A 25,733-nucleotide genomic window follows, 5' to 3' on the forward strand; every position below is an offset into this window, starting at 1 on the left:
AGCAGCTCAAGATGTCATTAAGGACCCAGATTCTTTCTGCCTCCCTGCTCTGCTCTACTCTGTGTCCACCTCATTCCAGGCTGGTTTCCCAAATGATTGCTAGATGGCTGCCCAGAGGGATGAGTTCTGTATATGGCCTCATTTATGTCTGGATAGAGAGCACAAGAGGGAAATCATCTCCACTGACCATGACATAGAAATCTTTCCCTGTAGTCTGGTTGAGCCAATTTAGGTCACAAGTCTACCCTGACCACTAACATCCACCAGGGCAGTGCCTGGTGGGATGGGCTGATACTTACTATGTTCTCCTCTAGAGCTGACATGAGCAGAACTTAAATGACCCCACAGTTCTGACAGGGAAGGGAAAGCATGCTATAAAGTTGGATAGGCACACAACATTCTCCAGTATACTAGTCCTGGCTCTGTTTCCTACTTGTTGTGTGGTCTTGAGCAAGTCATTTGACCTTTCTGGGCCTCACTTTTATGTAAAAAAGGGGGGAAATGTCAGTCCCACAGAAGCATCAAAAGGGATCATGGAAATAAAAGCACTTTAAAAACTGTAAGTTCTATATACAAGGTCTCTCCCACTGTCCATAGCTCATGGGGCACTCATGTGATGCAATACAGAGGGTGCTTGCCCTAGCTTCACCCCAGCCTCCAAAACACTTGGCAAAATAGGTCTGGAGAAGGGTTGCCAGGCTTAGCAAACAAAAATAGAGGATGCCGAGTTACATTTGAATTTTAGATAAATAATACTTGGTATTAAGTATGCCCCCAATATTGCATGGGATATATACTGAGAAATTACTCATTGATTATCTGACATTCACACTTAACTGTACATTGTCTTGTCTTTTACCTTAGAACCCTATCTAGGAGAGGCCTGGCCAGGAATGAGGAGCTAGGCCTAGATTTCTACTTTGTCTTTCCCTTAAGCCCTGGTGAGTGCCTCTTGCAGCAATTCTCTCCCTAAACACTCACACCTCTGATGTTCCTCCTAAAACCACCTCTCCATCTCAGTTAATGGCTTCATGGCCCCATTTGCTTGGTTCCCAACGCCAGAGTCATCCCCAAATTCACTCTTTGCCTCCAAGCCCACTTATGGCGCTGTGGGCCCTATGGAGACTCACAATCTGTATTCCACCACTTTCTCCCCACCACCATAGATTTTTTCCTGGCACCACAGTGTTAGCCAGCCCCGATGGTTCCCTCAGGCTCAACTCATGCTCCCCCCAGCCCACTTTCCACAGGCAGCAGAGTGATCCTTTTAAAGCAACCCTCAAATCATGACCACCTGCTTAAAATCCTCCCCTGGCTGCCACACTCCATACTACAACCTGTAGGACCTTACCCAAATCGACCCTATACCCCTCTCCCACCTCACTGGTCTTTCATCTCATCCTCAAAATGCTGACCTCAGCCCCACCCCTGCAACTATACACACTGTCCCTTCAGTCTAGAGTGTGTTTCCCTCCGTTAACACATGACACACTAATATGCAGACCTAACCACAAATGTCACCTTTCCAGAGACACCTACCATGACTACCCTCTCTGAATAGCAGCCCTTCCACCCTTTCACTCTCTCTCTCTTAAGCTGATTTGTTTTCTTTGCATCAATAGCACTCTCTGGTATCTGACTTTTTTTGTTTATTAATTTATGATTTTGTCCCTCCCCTCCCCCCAGTAAAATATAAGATCTGGACTTAACCAGTGTATCCAAAAACCTAGAACAGTGGTTGGCAGAGTGGTTGCTCAAGAAACATTTGTTGAATCAGTATCAAATAAATATGAATAGATAGGCAAATGAATAAGCTAGATACCTTCTAGACTTGCACTGTCCAATCTAGTAGTCACTAGCCATATGTGGCTGTTCAGCACTTCAAATGGTGCTAGTCCGAACTGAACTGTGCTATAAATATAAGATATATACCAGATTTAGGGCTGTCCGGGTGGTTCAGTCGGTTAAGTGTCCAACTCTTGATTTTGGCTCAGGTAATGATCTCAAGGTCATGGGACGGTGCCCCACATTGGGCTATGAGTTTAGTGTGGAATCTTCTTGTCCCTCTCCCTCCTACCCCTGTATCCCCACTTGTGCTCTCTCTCTCTAAAATAAATAAATAAAATCTTTTTTTTAAAAAAGATAAATACCAGATTTAGAAGACTTAGTTGAAAAAAGGAATGTAGAAAGGCACCTGAGCGTCTGCCTTTGGCTCAGGTTGTGATCTCGGGGTCCTGGAATAGAGTCCCACATCAGGCTCCCCACAGGAAGACTGCTTCTCCCTCTCTGCCTATGTCTCTGCTTCACTCTCTCTGTGTGTCTCTTGTGACTAAATAAAAAAGCAGAGACATAGGGAGAGGGAGAAGCAGGCTCCATGCAGGGAACCTGATGTGGGTCCTGGGATCATACCCTGAGATGAAGGCAAATGCTCAGCCACTGAGCCACCCAGGCATCCCAATAAAATCTTTTTTTTTTTTAAAAAAAAAGGAGTGTAGAAATAGCTCATAAATAATTTTTGTATTGATTACAAGTTCAAATGATAATATTTTAGATATATTGATTAAATAAGATATATCATTAAATGAATTATATTTGTTTCTTTTTCCTTTACTTACTGTGTCTACTAGAAAAATTTTAAATATATACTTGCCTTAAATTGGGGGTTACATAATATCTCTACTGGATAGTGTTGCTTCAGACCATAGGCCGCTGAGCTCATGGGGTAAGAGTGCAGAGAAGGGGAAGAAAAGGAGCCAGAATGGGTGAAGAGGGTCAAAGGTACAGACATCCAGTTATAAAATAAATAAATCATGAGGATGTAATGTACACTATGGTGACTGTATTGCATACCTAAAAGTTACTAAGAGAGTAGATCTTAAAAGTTCTTGGTGCACCTGGGTGGCTCAATCAGTTAAGCATCTGCCTTTGGCTCAAGTCATGATCCCAGGGTCCTGGGATTAAGTTCCATGTCAGGTCCCTTGGTCAGTGGGGAGTCTGCTTCTCCCACTGCCCCTCCTCCCACTCATGCTTACTCTTTCTCTCTAATAAATAAATAAAATCTTTAAAAAAATAATTCTTACCACAAAAAAAATTTTTTGTAACTTTCAATGGTGATGATTGTGAACTAGACTTACTGTGAGAATCATTTTGTAACATACACAAATATCACATCATTAAGTGTACACCTGAAGCTAATATAATACGGCATAGGCAAATCATACCTCAATTGAAAAAGAGATTTATTATAGGAATTTATGCACGTGGATATAAAGGCTAACAAGTCCTACAATCCACTGTTTTCAAGCTGGGGAGCCAGGAAAGCCAGAGACAACACTAAGTCCAAAGCCTGAGAACTAGAAGAGCCAAAGAGCCAACACCCTCACAGACACATCCAGAAATAATATTTTAACAGCTATCTGGGCACCCTGAGCCCAGTAAAATTAACACATAAAATTGACCATCACTGCATCCTTCATAATAATGAAAAGATATATATAAGTATAATGACTGTTTCACAGTAAGTAGACATAGCTAGTACCATTGGGGTTTGGGGGTTTGTTTGTTTGTTTGCTACTATTATTTATCTTTGGCCTAATCATCTAGTATATTATAAACTACTCAAGGGAGAGTATCATGCTTTCATCTTCATTTATTACTTGCCAAGTCTAGAAGCCCCCACACATCCTTCACCACCTTTAAAGGTACATGACTGCTCAGCCAGCAGCCTCACTCTCCATCATAGTAGCTCCAGGGCAAAGCCAAAGAGAATTGACTCAGCCTTAAAATGTCAAATGAATCATGATGCCAAAATGATTTATATCCACCTTAGAATGCAGTTAATTCTGCCTACCTTGACTGGCTTGCCTCTGACCTCCTCAGAGTCTGAAATTCCATTTATTAACCTGGGAAGGCAACAGGATCTCAAAAGTGCTCAGTAACCTATCGGGGTGGGAGGGACTGTGGGATTTTGTGTGAGGGGTCAGCTTCTCCCTGAAGATAGGGCCTGGCCAAGGAACTTCCACAGAGAGGTTTTTGGGGACCACACCACCATTGGGGAACGGGGGCAGGCTGGGGAGAGAGTGATGTTAAGATCAGGTGGGTATACAAAAACTGCTAATGTTGATCACAATTCCTCAGAGATTCATATCCAGCTGGCAAGTTCAGTTAAAAAGGTGACTGAATCCTGGGGCGCCTGGGTAGTTCAGGTGGCTAAGTGTCTGCCTTCAGCTCAGGTCATGATCCCCAGGTCCTGGGATAGAGCCTCGCAAGGAGCCCTGTGACGAGCCCCACATCAAGTGCCATGTGGAGTCTTGTGCCAAGCCCTACCAGCTCCCTCCTCAGCTGGGAGCCTGCTTCTCCCTCTTCCTTTGCCCTTCCCCCTTCTCAAATAAATAAATAAAATCTTTAAAAAAAAAAAAAAAGAAGAAGAAGAAGAAGACTGAATCCTGCAGACCTACATTCATACGTCAGACTCACTCATATATTTTGTTCATTAGCTTCCCCTGCCCATGAAACCTTCAATCCCTGGATTCTTCCTGTATAGTGGCTTCCCAGAACTATCCATCCTTTTGCCCTCACAGGAGTGATGAGTCCTGGCTGGCTCACAGTCATTCAAACAAGGCTGTAATTTTCACTGCATTTTCTGAAGCAACTTTTAGATTCATCTTAGGGGATGAGACATTTCTGTCATTTATTTATCAATGTTGACATCTAAATGGACTGAACCGGGTGAACAGGTTCCCTGTAGCAAAGAGAAAATAAATCTCCAGGCAAGAGTCCTTAAACTGCCTAATCTCGTTACCCAAAAACTATGCTTACCCCCATCGGAAGGTCTCCTGCCATCATATTACAAAGTTAACACTCTGGGATCTCAAAAGTCTCTGAATTCTTTAAAAGATTTAAATGCTTTGTTCTTTCCATTTTAAAAGGGCAAGGAGCAGGCTTGAGGCTGTCACAATAAAAGTAGCCATTTGGAGGTGAACATTCCAGATTCTTCCTTAGCAACAGGTCTGAAGTGTTAACCTTATTCTAGGATTCAGGAACTTCCTGGACTGATAATTTGGCTCAGAAGAATCATCACTTCAGCCAACATCTTACATTTCATGTCTCTACTCTTCACAAAGCAGGAGTTTCAAAAGACAAAGTGGGTGAGGTCCAGCAGAGATAACTTCATTACCAATCAGGCTAAGCTAATCCAAAAGGTCTGCAACAAGGCTGCACTTCTATACATCTTTCTTTCCTTAGCCCAAGAAGTCTTCATATAAAACCCAACTAATTGGATTAGATTGGTCTGAACCTGTCATTAAAATAATCATTTCAATTGAATAATTTGTTGTGAAGAAACAACCAAAAACTACATTTCAACAAATAACTAAAGAGATAGAGAGAGAAAGGAAACAATCACAGGTGAAAAAATGTTAATCCTCAATAGTAATCAAAGAATGCATATAGGATATTATGTTTTTTCAAATTAGGAGGATTTAAGCATATTATGTTACAATTTATTTACACTACCCTTGAAGAAGTAGTGATATTTGAAAGAGGACTAGGATAAGGTTTGGACATTACAAACTCCAAGACAACCACTTAAAGAAGTATAACAGGCTGAGAGGAAAAAAGCATGAAATGCTCAATAAAAATGTGAGAAAAGGAGTGGCAGATTAAAAAAAAGGGGGGGTAACAAGTAGAAAAAAGTAACTAATACAGTAGATATTAATCTAACTATATCAATAATACTTTCAATGTTTAAATATTGAAACACAGAAACTGTCAGAATAAAGAAAAAAGACCCAAATATATGTTTTCTACAAAAAATCCATATTAAATATAAATACACAAATAGATTAAAAGTTAAGGGATGGAGAAAAGCGTATCATGTTAACACTAATAAAAAGAAAGCAGGAGTAGCTAGCAAAACAAACTTCAAAGCAAGAAAAATTAGAAATAAAGAGGAGCATTACATCATGATAGAGAGGTCAATTCTCTGATTAGATATCACAACCTTTAATGTAAGCACCTAACAATAAAGCATCAAAATATGTGAGCCAAAACTAATAGACTTGCAAGAAGAAACAGATGAATCCCTTTTATAGTTGGATATTTTAATACCCACTATCAGTAATTGACAGATCCAACAGGCAGAAAATCAGTAAGGATATAACTGAAATGCACAACACCATCCATCAACTGGATATAATTGACATCTATAGAATACTTCATCCAACAACAGCAGAACATACATACTCAAGTTCTCACAGAACATTCATCAAAACAGACCACAAAATAGACCATAAAACAACATGAACAAATTTAAAAGACTAAAAATCATTCAAAGCATGCTCAGACCACAACAGAATTCAACTAGAAACAAATAACATAAAGATATGATAAAATCCCAAATTCCTTGGCAATTCAACAACAGCCCTCTAAATAATAGATGGACCAAAAAAGAGTCTCAAGAAAAATTTACAATATTTGAACTAAAAACTGAAAATAGAATTTAACAAACTAGGGATGACGCAGCAAAAGCATGACATGGAGGAAATTTATAGCATTGAACACATAAATTTAAAAAGAAAAAAATATAAAATCAAAAATCTAAGCTTCTACCTTAAACAACTAGAAAAAGAAGAGGAAATTAAATACAAAGTAAATAGAAAGAAATAATAAAAATTAAAGTAGAAATCAAAGAAATTGAAAAAAACAATGAAACCAGAAGTTTTTTTAAATGATCAAGAGAATGTGTTTAGCCAGATTGACTAAGTAAAAAAAGAGAGAGAAGACACAGACAACTAATATCAAAATTAAAAAGAGGAGTCATCACTACTGATATCATGAACATTAAGAAGATAATAAAAGAATATTTTTAACAACTCCATGCTGATATACTTGATGACCTAGATGAAATGAGCTAATTCCTTAAAAGACATGATCTACCAAAACTCACATAAGGATAAGTAGATAATCTGAGTAGGCTTATATCTATTAAAAATTGAATCAATAACTAATAACCTTCCAAAACAGAAACGATCAGACCCAGATAAGTTCACTGTCAGATTCTACCAAGTATTTTAGAAAGAAATTATACTAATTCTCTACAATCACTTTCAAAACATAGAAGCAGAAGCAATGCTTTCTAACTCAATCTCTGAGGGCAACATTGCCCTAATACTAAAACCAAGACATTATAAAAAAGGAAATCTACAGACCAATAAACATAGATGTGAAAATTCTCAACAAGGTATTAGCAAATCAAATCCAAAATTGTATAAAAATAACCATACACCATGCCCAAATGGGATTTACCCTAGGTATGCAAGACTGGCTCATCATTCACAACTCACTTAATAGAAAATGGAATATTATTCAGCCATTAAAAAGGAAGGAAATCCTGCCACTTACAACCTTAGGATAAATGTTGAGAGCATTCTGCTAAATGAAATAAGTCAGAAAAAAACCAATACTATATGATCTTACGAATATAGAATCTGAAGAAAAAAAAATTTGTAGGAACAGAATAGATTGGTAGTTGCTGGGGCAGTGGGTATGGAGCAAGGAGAATGGTTTGAGGCAGTCAAAGAATACAAATTTTCAGTCATAAGATGAATAAGTTCTAGGGATACAATGTACAGCATGGAGACTATATTAATACTATTGTATTCTTGAAAGTTGCTAACAGTAAATTTTAAAAGTTCTCAACACACACAAAAAAATTGTAACTATATGAGGTAATGGTTATGTTAACTAACCTTATTGTGGTAATCATTTCCTCCTGCATCATATACATATATAAAATCACTATGTAAAAAAAAAATAAAATAAAAAAAAAATCACTATGTTGTATACCTTAAACTTACACAGTGTTATATGTCAATTATAAATCAATAAAGGAGGGGAAAAGGTTAATTAATATAATCTATCACATCAGTAGGCTAAAGAAAAAAATCATAGATCAAATCAATATATGCACAAAAATTATTTGACATAACCTAACACCCATTCATGATAAAAACTCCCTGCAAACTATAAATAGAATAGGAATTTCCTTAACCTGATAAAGACCATCTATAAAAACCTATAACTAACAGCATACTACATGCTTCCCCAATAAGATCAGAAACAAGACAAGATGCCCACTGTTACTTGCTCAACATGGTACCAGGATTCCTCGTTATTGCCATAAGACTAGAAAAAGAAATAAAAGATACACAGATCTGTGTATCTTTGGATGTAAATAATAAAACTGTCTTTGTTCACAGATGACATGATTGTTTACATGGAAAATCAAACAACAACAACAATAAAAAAAATCCCATGGAACTCATAATTGTTTATAGAGAGGTTGCAAGATACAAGGTTAACATATAAAAGTTAATGGCTCTCCTATATACAACAATAAACAAGTGGAATTTAAAATTATAAAAGACAAAAAAATAAAAAATTATAAAATTATAAAAGACTGCTATTTATATTAGCACCAAAATATGAAATACTTTGATACAAAGCTAACAAAATATGTACAAGATCTATATGGGGAATGCTACAAAACTCTAATGAACAAATTAAAAAAACTAAACAAATGGAGAAATAGCCCAGGTACATGGATAGGAAGATTCAACACTGTCGAGATGTCAGTTATTCCCAAATTGATTTGTAGATTCATCACGATTTAAGTCAAATGGCAGCAAGTTATTTTGTGGAGACTGACAAACTGAGTATTGAAAGAGAACAAAGTTAGAGGACTGACACTTTCTAACTTCAAGACTTACTATAAAGCTACAGTAATCAAAGCATTGTAGTATTGGTGAAGGAATAGACATTGATCAATGGAACAGAAAAAAGAGCTAATAAATAGTCCCATGCAAATAATCAACTTTGAGAAAGGAGCAAAGGCAACATAGTAGAGAACATGGTCTTTTCAACAAATGGTGATGGAAAAACTGGACAGTGACATGAAAAAAGAAATCTAGACATAGACCTTACACCTGTCACAAAACTTAACTCAAAATTGATCAGACCTAAACGTCAAATGCAAAACTGTAAAAATCCTAGATCACCCAGGAGGAAATCTAGGTGACTTTGGATATGGTGATGGATTTTTACTCTTCACCACAAGCATGATCCATGAAAGAAAAAAAAAACTGTTAAGTTGATTTTATCAAAATTAAAATTTTCTGCTTTGCAAAAGATACTATTAAGAGAATAAAAGGACAAGCCACACACTTGGGGAAAATTGTTGCAGAACATATATTTGATAAAGAACTCACCCAAAACATACAAAGAATTATTAAAACTCAACAATAAGTAGCCAATTTTAAAATGAACAAAAGATTTAAACAGACATGTTACCATAGAAGACATATAGATGGCAAATAAACAAATAAAAAGATGTTCTGCATCATATATTACTAGGGAAATTAAACTTCCAAATTAAAGCAATTAGGTAAACACCTATTAGAATGGCTAAAATCCAAAATACAGACAGCAGCACCAAATGCTGGCAAGCATGTCAAACAGGAACTCTCATTCATTGTTGGTGAGAATGCAAAATGGTACAGCCACTTTGGAAGAGTTTGGCAGTTTCCTACAAAAAAAACTAAACACTCTTAACATATGACCCAACAGGTGTGCTCCTTGGTATTTACCCAGAGGATCTGAAAACTTATCTCCACACAAAAACCTATACAAATATTTATAGTAGCTTTATTCACAATTGCTACAACTTGGGAGAAGCCAAGGTGTCCTTCAGTAAGTGAATGGATAAACCATAGAATATCCATATAATAATAATGGAATGTTACTCAGTGATAAAAAAGAAATGAGCTGTCCAGCTACGCCTTCGGCTCAGGGTGTGATCCCAGTCTGGGGACTGGGTTCCACATCAGGCTCCCTATGAGGAGCATGTTTTTCCCTCTGCCTATGTCCCTGCCTCTCTCTGTGTGTCTCTCAAGAATAAATAAATAAAATATTTTTTTAAAAATAGGGTGGGGGTAGTATAAGGGAATGGATTAAAAAATCAAAACCTGACTGTATACTATTTATAAGAGACACACTTTATATATTAAAAATATAAGGAAGTAGAAAATAAAAGGTTGAATGAGTGAAAGCATATGCAAACAGATGAGGCTATATTAATACCACACGAAATAGACTTCAAGACAAGGAACATTATCAGAGGGGATCCCTGGGTGGCTCAGTGGTTTGGCACCTGCCTTTGGCCCAGGGCGTAATCTTGGAGTCCCGGGATGGAGTCCCACATTGGGCTTCCTGCATGGAGCCTGCTTCTCCCTCTGCCTGTGTCTCTGTGTCTCTCATGAATAAATAAATAAAATATTTTTTTTAAAAAAGGAACATTATCAGAGATAAAGATGGTTATTTCTAAATGATAGACAATTCATCGAGAAGATATAACTAACCCTAATTATATGCTCCTGATGACAGAGCTTCAAAATATATGACGTAAAATTGACAGAACTAAAGGATGAAATAAAAAATTCACAATCATGGTTAGAGATTTTGACACCCCTGTGTCAGTAAATTGATAGAACTAGATAAAACTCAACAGGAATTTAGATCAGAACAACTATATCAAACCAAATGTCTTACTGACATTTATAGAACACTATACCTAACAAAAGCAGAACACATATTCTTTCAAGTACACAGAACATTCAGCAAGCTAGTCTATATCATTGATTATAAAAAAATTTACTTTAAAATATACAGAATATGTGCTTTAACCACACCCTGATCACTTTAAATTAGAACATCATAACAAAAACATAGCTAGAGAATCTCCCAATTATTCGTAAATTAAGTAGCACACTCCTAAATAATCCATGGGTTAAAGAAGAATTCACAAATAATACTAGAAAAATATTCCTAACTAAATTATGATGATAATAACAAATAAGAATTTGTGGGATGGTGCTAGAGCAAGGCTTAGAGGGAAATTATAGTTTTAAATGTTTATATTAGAAAATAAAAAGCCTAAAAATCACTTATCTAAGTTTCCACTTTAAGAAGCTAAAAAGAAAAATATACTCAAAAAAAAGCTTTAAAAAGGAGAAATAACAAATTAAGAGCAGAAATCAATAAAATATACAAAACAAAGAATAGAAAAGAAACATCTGAGAAACTGTCATGCCTACAAGAGTCTAACGAGACATGACGACTAAATGTTATATAGTAATCTGGACAGGATCCTGAAACAGAAAACAAGCATTAGTATACAACTAAGGGGGCAGCCCAGGTGGCTCAGCGGTCGAGCGCCTGCCTTCTGCCCAGGGCGTGACCTGGAGACCCGGGATCGAGTCCCACATGGGGCTTCCTGGATGGAGCCTGCTTCTCTCTCTGCCTCTCTCTCTCTCCTGAATAAATAAATAAATATATATATATATATTTTTTAAAAAAAGTTTACAACTAAGGAAATCTGGACAAATAATGAACATTAGATAATAATAATGATGATGTGCCTATATTGGCTCATTAGTTATGACAAATATACCATAGTAATTTAAGTTGGTAACAACAGGAGAAACTGGGCACAGAATACATGGGTATTCTCTGTTATAGCCTTGCAACTTTTTTATAAATCTGAAACTATCCTTCCCAATTCATTTTATGAAGCCAGCAGAAGCTTGATCCCCAAACTAGAAAAAGACATTACAAGAAAAATACATTACAGACCAATACAATTTATGATCTATATAAAAAAGGATAATAGAGATTGACAAAGTACAATTTATCCCAGAAATGCAGGACTGGTTCCACAATCAAAAACCAATCTATTTAATTCACCACATTAACAGAATAAAGGGAAAAAATCATATTATCATCTCAATTGGCCCAGAAAGAGCATTTGACAAAATCTAGCATTCATTCCTAATAAAAACTCTGAGCAAAACAGGAATAGAACAAATTTTCTTATTCTGATAAAAGACATCTATGAAAAACCCACAGCTAACATAATTCTTACTGGTGAAATATTGAATTTCCTCCTAAGATTGGGAATACGTTCAGGATAAATTTTTTAAATCCACAAGCTATTTGTATTTTTAAAAATATTTGTATATCCCAAAAAGACTTTGAATTTAACTTAACATTTATTGAGTACTTACTAGGTGCAAAAGAGCTGCTAGGTGTTGGGGATTCTTTTTAAATGGTAAGAAGCAGTCCATCTGTCAAGAAATTTCTAAATAAATTAAAAAGTAAGACAGACAGTCATTAAAAGTAACTAGTCAAATTAATATATGCTAGAGGGCCAAATGATGCAATAGATGATAAACAGCTCAGGCTTTCAGAGTCCAGATTTTATAGGGCACAGACTGATACATTAAGGAGTTTAAATCTTATTCTATAGGTTATGGGGCTTTCCATAGGTTGTTTATAGGCCTTTGAGCAGAGGAATGGTATAATAAAGATTCTACAATTGGCATCATTGAAAGTATGTTTTGAAAATATGTCAATATGTCTGGGGATCTGTGTCCTTACTACCATTTTATTGCAAAACAACTAATGATCAGAGAGGTTAATTGATTTTCTCAAAGCTGTAAAGCAAGAAAAGGAACATGGGAAATTAGTGTGAAAAGGTAAGAGAATCCTGATTTCCTTCAATTGTAGGACTTTGATTGTCCCAGCCATTGGTTAGAATCTTAAAGAAGAATGCGAACAGGAGTCACTTCTCTTTGACAGCTCAGTGAGTCAAAAACATCTAATACTGAACGTCTGTCTTCAGACAATGGTAACCAGGAAAGTATGCAAAGGCTGGAGGAAGGGGGGAAAGAGTTAAAATTGGCTACAAGGAACAGATGGTCTTCTCTACTGAATTCCCACCTTCCTTTCTCTCTTTCCTACACCCACTCACCCACTCATCCAAGTGCACACACACATGCACACACATACACACACACACACACACACACACACACACTTCATGAGCTCCCTGCTGCCTGTCAGTACTGACAACTAATCCACTGGTAGAGAAATCTGTCTCCTTCCCATATTCAGAGGTTAATTGGAAGGCCATCCCTTGGCATGAGTATGAGCAGACGCAGAAATTAATAATTATTTGAGTAAAAACAGATGAGATGCTGATAGCAAGCTGGTGATAATGAGCAATGATAAAGGGAGAGTCTTCAAGGACAAGCTCCAGTACCATGACACCCACCCTGAGAGGTAAATCCTATAGCCATCAGAAGAGTGAAGTCCTAGACTAATCCAGGAGATGAAGTGCCTGATTCTTTTTTTTTTTTTTTTTTTTTTTGAAGTGCCTGATTCTTAACAAGCACTACTCAATACATGAAAGATTGTCCCTACCACATTAAAGGGACAGCAGAGAGAGGTATGACATACTGGAGAAACACAGAAGACAGAATCTTAATCCTAGAAGAAAATAATCAAAGGGTCTTGTATGGTGACCCCCAGACCCAGTTGGCCTTGGACTATACCAATTTTACCAATGAAAGTCCCTACATCTGGGAAATCCCTCAGTCCCAGGCAAACCAGAACAGTTAGTCATCTTAGCTTGGGGAGTCTTTTAATACTAAAAACTAGAGGTCATACGGGCCCCACTCCAATGCTTATCTCTAGAGCCCCAGAGCCCCAGAAATTGTCCATCTACACAAGTAGGGAAAGAGGAGACTCTACATCCTTCCTCTGGAACCCACTGCAATGGGAGAGAGTTCTGGAAGAACACTGTTACTCAAGTACTCAGTGATGGGGTTTTTTTTCCTTCCAGTAATCCAATAGATCCCAGAGTCTTATGGGTTTTTTCTCCCTCCTCCTCCTGTTCCTCTGGCTCTTTTGTTTCATTTGCCCAGGGAGAGTGGAACTTGAGGAAAGAAGGTTACCTTCTTCATTTGAGTTTCCAAAAGCTAATGCCCTGGAGGGAGAGAGCAAGGCTCAATACCTTACTTCCTGGTAAGTCTCAGGAAGGCTGCAAGATACCAGAGAGAAAATGACTGTGTAAGTTGCTGAGACTAACAAGAGCAGAAAAAGCTTGTCAGAGCCCCCTCACCTGGCACACAAGTAGAGCTACCAAAGATCAAGTGGTTGTGATTTTAGGGACAGTTGTCACAAACAGATGACAGAGGACCATACAGGAAGAGAGATCTCCACAAGACAACCCTGCCTCCTGTATAAGCATACATTGCCCCCTGTGTCTCTTCACATTGTTCTGTCTCCATACATGTCTGTCTCTTCTTACAAGGGTATCAGTCATATTGGATTAAGGGCTCACCCTATGCCAGTATAACCTCATCTTAACTAATGACATCTGCAGTGACACTATTTACAAATAAGATCACACCCCGAGGTTCCAGGAAGGGCACCGATTTGAAAGGGGACACAGTTCAACCCAGTACATCATCTAAGGACTTTATTATAATCCACACTATAGGCCAATTGTAATGATCCCAATTTCTAGGAATGGTACCTAGGCACTCTTTAAAGATGTCCAGGTAATTCCAATGTGCCACCAAGTTTAAGACCACTGTTCTAAGGACTTTACATATTTTGTCCCCCTTTGTCCTCCTAATAATCCTGGGAGGGACTATCCGCATGTCATAGAGGAGATTCCTGAGACTTGAAGGGGTTAGAATAAACTCTGCTAAGGCTACATAGTCACTAAGGGATCAAGCTGGGAACTGACCAAGGCAATCAGCCCCAGGCTTAAGCACATAAGCCTTGCAGACTCATAGCTGAGCTTTACAGGAGCAGCTAAGCTGAGCTAGAAGGCACCCCCGCCACCCCAGCGATTGAAGGGTTACACTGACTTGCACGGGGCTTTCTTTGGAAAGCCTCCTCCTTCCTGGCTTTGATCCTAGCCCCTCACTTCCCTCTCCACACCAACATAACTCTTCCATCTGGCTCCACTCAGGGAGGGGGAACCTGAAAGTTTCTCTGAATCACCACTTCCAGTCTGTCGTGTGACTGCAGCTTTTAATAGTAACTACTATGCTCAAATAAAGAAGAGACTTCTGTTTCCACAATGGGAGAAGTATCCCAAATCCCAGATACCACCATGGCCCTGACCAATGGATGCCAAAGATCCCTGAGAGAGAACAGAGCTCTCTCAAAGCTCTCCCACCAAGGGGACTGGTTGTCAGTTCTGGAAAGTTCCTGGTACCACAGCACGAGAGGCCTGACAGACCTGCTCCCAGCCCCACAGACCCTGCAGCCTTGGAACGAGTTGGGCATGTCAGACTTACGATTTACCCAGGCCAGAGTGGCATCTCCTAGAGGGTGCCATCCAAATGCAACTTTATTTTTATCTCCCATCATCTCTTTAAAATATACCTACAGAGAAACTGGGTCACTCATACATTGCTGATGGAAATGTAAAATGCTCAGCCACTCTGGAAAAAGTCTGGCAGTTTCTTAAGAAACTAAACATGCAACTACCATATGATCTAGGAATTATACTCCTGGGCATTTATACCACAGAAAAGCAGACAGGTTCACGCAAAAACATGGACACAAATATTGATAGCTACATTATTTGTAATAGCCCCAAAAAGACTACAGCCCAGATGTCCCTCAACAGGTAAATGGTTTAAACAAACTTTGTTATCTCCATACCATGGAATATATACTCAGCAGTAAAGGGCAAGAACTTTTTATCTGTGCTAAGAAAAGGACACCAGGAGAAATCCTTGTGCTCTTGCAAATGGTCTGTATCAATGTCACAATCCTGTCCCCGATACTGCCCTAGAGTTTTACAAGACTCTTTGGGAAGAGTCTTTGGGAAGAACTGGGTAAAAGGTACAAAGGATCTCTCTGTATAATGTCTTTTTTTTTTCCTATATGATTTCTTACATGTGAAGCTATCATTATCTCAAAAGGTATAATTTTTTTTAAGTTTTAAAACTATATTCAGTGAGGAAAGTTTCTGTTAGCCCTGGATGAAAGCCCCAGCAGGCCCCAAGATTTTCCTGTTGACCTTCAGTCCTAAAGTCATTATGTCAAGAAACACAGTCCCTGGGATGCCTGGGTGGCTCAGTGATTGAGTGTCTGCCTTCTGCTCAGGGCATGATTCCAGGGTCCCCAGATCGAGTCCCACATTGAGCTCCCTTCGAGGAGCCTGCTTTTCCCTCTACCTGTGTCTCTGCCTCTCTCTGTGTGTCTCTCATGAATAAATAAATAAAATCTTAAAAAAAAAAAAAAAGAAAGAAAGAAAGACAGTCCCCATTTCATAATCAGAATGCCCGCCCCTATGTAATAATCAAATCTCCCTAACTAATTTGGAGGTAAGTAGTCTCTCTTTGTCAGGTAGGGCCAGTTGAAAAAGGCCCCTGCCACCTTGGGGGAGGTGTGATCAGCTTCCCCTCTGTCACTCACCTCCTCCTTGAAGTTGGGAGAGAGAAGAAGGGATATCAGAGGATTCATACTGAAAAGGAATGGTTTTGAGATGGCTCCTCTTCTCTCTCAAGGGTACTTTCATTGGTTCTTTATAGACTTCCCTGCTGGTCAGACAGCAACTCCCACCACATGGGCGTGTATTCATTCCTTCATCAGTCCCTGGTTTGCCATGTGGCCTCCACAGATAATAGTCTTCTATCCTGCGAGACTCTAAGAGTATAAACCCGTTTCAACCAGGAGCAAGTCTCTCCCATCAAAGCAGTGAGCCCATTTCTCAGCCTCTAGATGTCCTGGGGGGGGAGTCACCCACACAGGCCCACTCAGCCCTCACTGAAGGGAACCACAGGGAGCCCTCCTTCTAATCCTGAGAGACATCCCCTCACAGGCTTAAGATGAAAATGGACACCCCTGGTGGGGAGTCGGCACAACTTGCCCTGAAGAAAATCTCTTCACAAAATGCTCACACCATTCCCACATTCAACTTTGTGTCCCTTTTATGGGACTTGATCCAAACTTCCAAGATGATATCCTGTCACCTCAACCATACTGGAAGGCTGGAGGGAAGGAACACACCCAAAAGAGAGGTTGGAAGAGAAGGAAATCCCTAAGAGTCACAAGAGAAAATCAGCATATAAAGTCTAAGGTTGATCAATCAAAAAATAGTAATGGGTAACGATAAATACGAAAAACAAAACAAACAAAAACCTGACGGTAGAGCTGGAACTAACTGTGACTCGAGACCGGAGGCTGGGAGAGTGGGGTAGGGTGTGAGGTTTTGTTCATCATAAACCTTTTAGCTCTGGGACTATTTTCCTCCATGTGTGTGTCTGTGACTATGAGGTAAATACAATGTTGCTTACTTTTAGAATCAGGGACAAAAATACGTAGCCCCAGGATGATGAAATGAGATCACATGTGTAAGAAGCACAGTACATTCCCTGTCAAAAATACACTCTTGTGAACACCTCTGCCTCATGGCTCACAACTTTGCACTCATTTTCCATTACTGACCTTCCCTCTCACAGACCCTCCATGAGGAGGTATCAGAGAAAAGAGCCAGTATCTCCGAAGCCCTCACATTCTTTTCTACCTCCCCTCTAATCCATATGTCTTAGTTTTTTGTGAGTACTATTACAAATTACCACAAAGTAGGAGGCTTAAAATAACAGAAATATATTGTCTCATAGTTCTGGAAGCTAAAGGTTCAAAGTCAAGATGTCAGCATTGCCATGGTCCCTCCAGAGTCTCCCTCAGGAAACCCCACCTTGCATCTTCCAGCTTCCAGTGGTTCCATGCATGCCTTAACTTGTGGCCATCATCACTCCACTCTCTCTGAGCCACACTGACTCCCCTTCTGCCTCAAAACTTCCTCTGGTTCTCTCTTAGGGGAATATTTGTGACTGCATTTGGGCTCCACCCAGACGCTCTAGGATAATTTCCCCACCTTATGAATCCTTAACTTGATCCCATCTATACAGTCCTACTTTGCCAGCTAAGGAAACATTCACAGGTTCCAGGGATGAAGACCTACATATCCCTTTTTGGGGGAGCCACCATTCAGCCTGTTGCACAATGTCTACATCATTGCATGCCTGGGTCACTGCTCCCTGGGCTCCGACATATGCACCTACGGTGTCTGGAAAAACCCATGTCAACAACTTTGTCACGGCATTCCACCATTGCTCAAAGCCTAGATCAGCTCCCTCTACCACAGAGGGAGAGCCGGCTACACCCTGAAGGGGCCTGGGAAACCCTCTGGTCCCTCTTGCACCTGATGAGGAACCCAGGCTGCAGGGATTAGGAAGCTTACCCAAGGTCACTCAGCTCATCAGTTACCAGTTTGAGGGGGGGGTCTCCTCATTCCTCAGTCGATCATCTTCTCACAAACACCATTCCCTACATGGTGTTCATCAGCCCCATCTCCTTCTCGGGAATCTTAGCACCCATCACCTAAGCTTTGTTTTTACAGCCCAAGTTGTCTATATGTAAATAACCTTGCCTTGAATTCAAGTCAGAGCCCAAATTCACCTCTTTTAGAAAGTCTTTCTCTGGCAAAAAATGTCTAACTCTAATTATTTCTTTGTCCCATGTTCCCTCGGAACTTCTATATTAGTTTGGTGCTGTATTAATCTCGCTCACCTATTTGTGGCCTCTTAAATATTTTCATTTTTATATTCTGTTTGCAAGTTTAAGCCTGGATTTTTTATCACTGATGTCCTTTCCCATACCACTCAATCCATAACTGGCCCCCTGTCTTCTCCTTCTCTCTCCCTCCCTCCCTCTTTCTCCTTCCCTCCCCCTCCTCACACACATGTGCACACACACACATGCATCGACATGTACAAGTTGCTGTCAATGTGTCTGAAATGCTAGTGACTGAGGGTCCCCATTCTATGAACGATAGTCAGATGAGAACGTGTCACAAAACCTCATACAGTACTATTATAATGAAGGTGAAATTTTGTTTAAAATCATGTGTTTTTTTAAAAAAAAGAATCATGTGTTTTTTTTCTTCTGGGTTTCTGAATATGTTGCCATTGCCCTAGAATTACCAAAGGCACCCAGAGACTCCCAACTCCCTGCAAAGGCAGAATTTTTACAGAAAGAATACAAAAAGAATGGTAAGAGTAACTATCAGTTTATAGCATTCAGAAAGCAGGTTAAACAGCAGAATGTTAGCTTTAAGGCCAGGCTTGGTCTTTAATTTTTTTTTAAAGATTTTATTTATTTATTCATGAGAGACACAGAGAGAGAAAGGCAGAGACACAGGCAGAGAGAAGCAGGCTCCCTGCAGGGAGCCTGGTGTGGGACTCAATCCCAGGACCCCAGGATCACGACCTGAGCCAAAGGCAGATGCTCAACCACTGAGCCACCCAGGTGTCCCCAGATTTATGTCTTTAAAAGCAGATTTTTCCAATTCTGCCCCAACCCATAACCCCTTTGTAATCCTTCCCCCACTTTACCAAGGACTAAGCCCAGGTACCACTAACACATAAAAATCCACCCATCGCTTAGACCGTATGCCCCCTCCAACACGGCAGGAAGGCCAGAATGCTTGCCACCCCAGAAAAGAAGTTCACCATCACACAGGAGAGAAAAGGAGAGATCCATCCCTCTTCTAGCCTGGAGGTTGTTGGAAGAGGATGCAAGAAGAGTAAAGCTGTTAGACCTGTATCCCCCATTCCCCTCCTTGAGCTTTGGCATTGAATAAGTGAACCTAACAGTAGGAGTTCTAGCCACTGTCCCCATAGAGATTTCTGGTTAAAGAACAACTCCCAAACTGCCTGCACCAGCCTAGGGTCAGGCAGCAACAATGTGGCCGCAAAACAAAGACGGAACAAGGAGAGCTCTCAGATTTCACTTTTCCCAAGCCACTTTCCCTTCAGCCTGGCACGGATGTAGAGTTAGGGGCCTCTACATCCGTATAGAGGTCCCTGATTCCAGAGGCCTGTCAGGGACCTATGTCTAATGACGGGAGCCAGCAGGGGTCAGAGGTCAGCCCAGGAACCTACGGGCCCTGGGCCAGCCCAGGTTACACCAGGCACACCCAATGCAGGATGCCCTAAGCAGGCAGGAACCAGTACAAAGAAGCAGGGAGCTGACACCACAGCCCCCAAGACTGAGAACCCCAGCTCCTCCCCTCCCTGCTGAGGTCAGAAGAGCCACAGCCCCTCCCCCATCCACCGGATGCTTCCCATACACCAGATGCCATCTTCGGAAGAGAAGCAGTAGGAGAATGGAGGCAATCTGAGATTCAAAGCATTTTTTTCCTAGAAAGGCTGAGCATTCCTTGAAGGCTCTGTTTAAATGCTCAAATCAGACATTCGCTCAAACCAAATTAGACATTTAGTTATTTTTTTCCCACTGTAGGGTGGGGGAAGGGGGAATCATGAATTAAACAGCTATAAACAAAATATAGAAATTACATTTCCTCGTCATATCCAAGCTGTAGTGAGTTAAATTTTTCAAAGCCATTACACCAGCATGCCCTTTCTTGGGAGGCTGACAGCTCTAGATTAATTTCCGAATTTGCAAAATACCCAGATAACAATGAGGACAGAAATTCTTCCCCTAACTACAGAGAAGTGAGTTACCTAGCAATGGGTCACTGATTTATCATACCAGCTGTATGTAAATTAAATTTTAAAACTCAAATTGATTTCATTTCCAGTCACTAAATATCCAGGTGGCTTGCTGCATTAATTAGAATTGACATGGAGGTTAATAATTTCACCCTCTGACCTCCACCTCTTCAAAATCAGAGGCCTTGCTATTCCTGCTAATAACATTGTAGGGTGGGGGTGGGGGAAGGTGGGAGTGGATCGGGAAGCAGGGGCCTGATGAATCATCCAGGAGATGAATTGTTCACAACATCCTCCCCTGGCGCCTGAGCAGGGTATGTTATCACATTGGCAGCTGGCAGCAGGTGCATCAGAGTGATACAGCTGGGCAAGGTGGAAATCAATAAAGCTCCATCACCTGCACAAGACAGTCTCTCTCCTCAGCACCTAGTGACCTCCTGATGCAGGCTTTACCCTGGAAAAGAGCCAACAGTTTCCCATCCCCCAGAAGCCCAGGCAAAATGAAGCTCTAGCCACGGACGAACAGCTATCCTAGGCTGGGTTCATAGCATTGCCATGGAGCAGGGGACAAAAGCAAGACTGGGTACCAGTGATGTGAGGCCTTGCTGACTTCAGATGCTTGGGAGACAGATGCTGTCAGCCAGATGCTCTTCTAAATAGAACATGTGGGGTTAATAGCATTTTTTTCTAGTTTCTCTCTGCAGGCAGACTGTGTTTGGCAAAGGGTTTAAAGGTGAGGTTGTGGAAACCATTTGTGGAAATTAGGTGAGAACATATCTACATCCTTCATCAGCTGCTGTTGAACCCTCCTCTAAATGGTCTTTAATGGACCAAGTATCAAACATTTGACTAAAGTGACCTAATTCCAAAGACCATAAGTACTTTGTAGATACCTACTTGGATCTGGATTCAAACACTGCCAGGGATGAGCACAACAATATGGCAGCTCCGTGAGATACGTGTCTGTTTCACAGTCCCCAGGTTCTAAATGTTCACTATAATGGTCTTAAAACAAAACAAAAAAACCAGGGTCCATTTTTTTCTTGAAAGACTACCATAAGTGGTGGTCAGTATCCCAAGTTATTCAAAGCACCCATTGTTTTTTTTTAATATTTTTTTTTAATTTTTATTTATTTATGATAGTCACAGAGAGAGCGAGAGAGAGAGGCAGAGACACAGGCAGAGGTAGAAGCAGGCTCCATGCACCAGGAGCCCGATGTGGGATTCGATCCCGGGTCTCCAGGATCGCACCCTGGGCCAAAGGCAGGCGCCAAACCGCTGCGCCACCCAGGGATCCCCCAAAGCACCCATTGTATTGAAGATGGCAACTGTGACTTGGAAGAAATCTCATGTTCGTGTGTGAACACCTGCATTCATTTCTGCTCAGCCACTTTCTAACTACATTAACCTGGACAACTTACTGCTCTGAGTTTAAAATAAGAATCATGTTAATATCCAACAGTTCCACTTCAATCCAAGCGTCATGTGTCCAGAACTATAGGAGCTCAGGGTTCAAAATGTAAAGGGTATCTATCACCTAGCTTTGGAATCCCTCTGGCTTGGCTCTCCCACTCCGCAGCTGGGGACTCTCAGGCAACTTTCTCCACTTTAAATCAATGACCCAGGCAAGCTGGAGTCAGACTAATTTGGACAAATCCCAACTGGGCCATTTACGAGCTGTCCACTTTGCATAAGTTATTGGCCTTTCCTTACTGGTAAAACAAGGGAATCCTGGGGCATCTGGGTGGCTCAGTCCATAAAGCTTCTGCCTTTGGCTCAGGTCATGATCCTAGGGTCCTGGGATGAGAGCCCCACATCAGGCTCCCTGCTCAGTAAGGAGTCTGCTTCTCCTTCTCCCTCTGCCCCTCCCCCCCAACCTGTGCTCTCTCTCTTAAATAAATAAATAAAACCTTAAAAAAAAAAAAAAAACAAGAGAATCCTAATGGCAGTTTCATAAGGTTGCTGCAAATGCCTAATGATAACATATAGTATACCCTTTGGCAAGCTGCCCAAAATAGAGACTCAATTCAGGTAGTTCTTTTGTTGTTGTTGTTGTTGTTGTTTTAATTAAAAAACAGTTTGTGGTAAGAATAGTTAACTGGCATTAGGACCAGTACTTAGTCAATGCTAAGTAATTTGTTTGTTTTCTTTGATCAGCAGGAAACTTCAAGAAGCAAAGGATACAACTCTTAAAAAGAATATTAAAATGGTGGTAAATACAAGGATAGGCCTCATAAATGCTATGGGACACAAAAAAAGTGACTGGAAGAGACTAAGAAGTTTTGAGAGGGAGGTGACATTGGACTGAGAAGTCTGAGTAGGGTCACAGAGAGTGTTAGAGGGAGAAACTTTCCTCCACTCTCTTATTTTCAGTAGCTGGGGCCTGTGAATTAAACTAATAAAAGGCAGATTGATAAGAAAAAGGTTTATTTCCTATGTACACAGGGACAGCCTCTCGAAAAGAAGTGAGGCAGTTAGGCCTATGAGCTCATATACCATTTTAACAAAGGACAATAAATTCTGAAAAAATGACAAGATGAGGAAAAGGGGATTGAGCTCTAAGAGCAATGAATTGTGGGAAGGTAAATATATGAGGAAATCTAATGGAACATAAAGGTCACTTAGCAAGATTTGTAAGTAAAACTCAAGTCTGCAAAGCAAACTTCACTAAATCTTCCTACAATCTTAAATTAAATCTTAAAAATCAAATCTAAATGAAATATAACCAAACCTTATCTCCAGTGATATGAGTCGAGTTGTTTCTGGTGACTGAGTCATTCTTTTCTTCCTGATATGGAAGATAGGAAGGAGGACATCTTCACAAAGGGAAATTTCTGCTCTGCTTTTAGGCAGAGAGGGGGGAAGGCTGAGAATTCCTTCTGTATTTGCTATATCTTCAATGTCTTCAGCTCAAAATGATCTTTATGCCAAAGTGGCATATTTTCAGGTGGCATATTCTGATCCCCTTCAATTAAGAGCAAAGTCATTCCAGGCAAAGGTAGCTTGAGCAACAGCTTTGAGTTTGAGTTGTGTTATAGCACGCAGAGCGGGGGACAAATGAAGAATCTGATATGGTTAGAACCCCAGATACGTGGGTAGTGGAAGATCTGAGGAAGAATCATTACTAGAAGAGAAGCTAAAAAGACAGAAATAGAGTGGTATCAAATTGTCATGGGCTTTGTATGCCATGCTGAGAATTTACCCTTCATCTGTGGGCTGGTGTTTCTCAAGATGGGGGTCCATGGATTATCTGCACTGGAATAACCTAGAGTGTTTATTAGAAAAGCAGTTCCTCGGCTCTCCCCTGGACTCATGTCTGGACTCACCCTGGATCATCACCCCTGAGAAGGGTGCCCAGGGCTCTGCCTATTTCACAGATGATCCTGATGCATACTGAAATTTGAGGGCCATTGTTAGAGCTAATATGGCCCTTTGAAAGGTGAAGGTAAAGACTGATTTTGAAAGAGACAGCTGTGTGGACAATGTCTTGGAGGGAGCAGGGCCTGGAGACAGGAAAGCAAGCAAGGTGGTAAGGGCCAACACAGGAGGCATCCCTGTGAGGAGGAGGTGGTGGACGAAGGGCGTGGGATCCTGGAGCTTTTTAGATCTTTCTAAGAACTAAAAGAGTGAATGAGTGCAGTTCGATATCAAATGGGGATGTGTAATCAGTGGGCAGATTTGCAAGGGCAGTGAAGAAATCTCATTAGAACTATTGCTTTCTGGGAAAGTCTATGTGGGCAGGTGACAGATATGATCTTCTCTTGAGAGGCGGAAGTTACCAGTGGCTGTAAGTGACAAAGCCCCACTTCCTTTATTTGACCTACCAAGAATCCATTAGAAATCCCAGCAGCAGACCTGTCAGGCTAAACAACGGAAGAAAATCAATGTGCCCCTCACTTTATGAACCGAGAAAAAAAAAAAAAAGGAGAGAAGAACATGGCCCTAAGGCAGGAAAAGCCCATGCTACCCAATAATACTTATTCCTGGCTCCAGGAACAGCCAGGCATTAAAATCGGAGGAAAAATTAAGAAAAAAATAGAAATTAGGGAAAAGTATAAAGAAAAATAAAGATACTCTTCCTAAGGTAAGGCAGTCTGAGGCTGAAGCCAAAGAGGGGAAGACTTCAAGACAAAGCTGACTTCTCCTCTTTCCTCTTCCGTTCTTCTTGAAATCTCCTTACCACTTTTTCCAGCCACCCAGCTCCATGCCTGTATTTCATTAGAATATGAATGAGAAGCCCTTTGGGAGAATTTTATGCTGTCATGGCAACAGTCGCTATGGCAACCGTTAATTAATTGGATGCTGATGAAGTGGAGGAAGAAAAAAAGCCAACCAGAACGGATACAACTCCAGAGGAAGTCATGGTGTGTAGTAATTATATGAATTTCATTCAGCAAAGGCATGCAGCAGGTCAGAAATGCAAATATCTCCCCGACAGCCACCACCTACTCAGAAAGGCCTGCTTTCAGATCAGACACATGTGAATGAGGGGCTCAGGCCTAGACAATTCAAAAACAAAACAACAACAAAAAAAAAAAAAAAATGAAAAAGAACACATATGGCTGCCCCAACATGGGCTGATTCTCCAGGGAGATAAGCTCATTCTAATATGGGGAGTTGGTTGATTCTACTAAGAGTGGCCACGGTGAGCAGCTGTAATGCATAATAACTGTTGCCTTCATGCCCTCTTTATGGGCAAATGGTACCAAAGGGGGGGGACAACAACTTGTGACCCTGCAGAGCTGTTCAACTATGAAGTGTCTTCTGGTTGAGGGGAGAGGAAGTTTGGTTTGCTACCATCTCATGATGGCTCCAGAGCTCCTCTGCACACAGAGCTCCTCTGCACATGGTTCAAAACGAACATTTGTCTGGGGGCAGCAGAGGAGGAGCAAAGTAGGAGAGGTCCTGAAAGAAACCCTCACATCAGCTTTCTATTAAGAAAGCCAAGTGGAGAGGGAGGGGAGGGGAGGCAATTGCTGAGGTATTTTCTTAGTATTGTCCCCCTTCCCCTGCCCCCCACCTCCATCATCCAAATTATATTCAGACCCCAAGGGATTGAGGATTTGATTCCTTGGATGTTTTCTTGAAATTTCCATTTCACTTGCCCATTGAGGTTAAACCAGTGTGCATTAGTGAGGAAATACTGAGCATAGTTAAGAAGCCTTCCACCTCACCCCTACCTCCTGGCTCAAGCCAAGGAACCTCAGCAAACAGTACCCTAAGGCATTGACTGTTACACCTGCAGGCAAGCTCGGACCCAACTCCAGACTCTGCTGAGTTCTCTGCAACCTT

At 40.7% G+C, this 25,733-nt stretch overlaps 1 protein-coding gene across 11 annotated transcripts in view; it reads right to left on the reverse strand.

The window, feature by feature from the left end:
- The window catches only part of LOC144284463 (uncharacterized), a 208,203-nt gene extending 183,541 nt beyond the window's left edge, over window positions 1-24,662 (reverse strand). For 9 of the 11 annotated variants that reach the window (XR_013352871.1, XR_013352870.1, XR_013352869.1 and 6 more), the window contains exon 1: window positions 4,819-4,970. The gene's annotated coding sequence lies outside the window, so the exon portion shown is untranslated. Of the gene's footprint in view, window positions 1-4,818; window positions 4,971-12,119; window positions 12,162-23,172 lie in introns of those variants that run through there. The other 2 variants (XR_013352873.1, XR_013352874.1) reach the window with 2 other exon arrangements.
- Window positions 24,663-25,733: the final 1,071 nt, after the last annotated feature.

The sequence above is a fragment of the Canis aureus genome, chromosome 15 (genome assembly GCF_053574225.1).
Source record: "Canis aureus isolate CA01 chromosome 15, VMU_Caureus_v.1.0, whole genome shotgun sequence".
Classification (NCBI taxonomy): domain Eukaryota; kingdom Metazoa; phylum Chordata; class Mammalia; order Carnivora; family Canidae; genus Canis; species Canis aureus.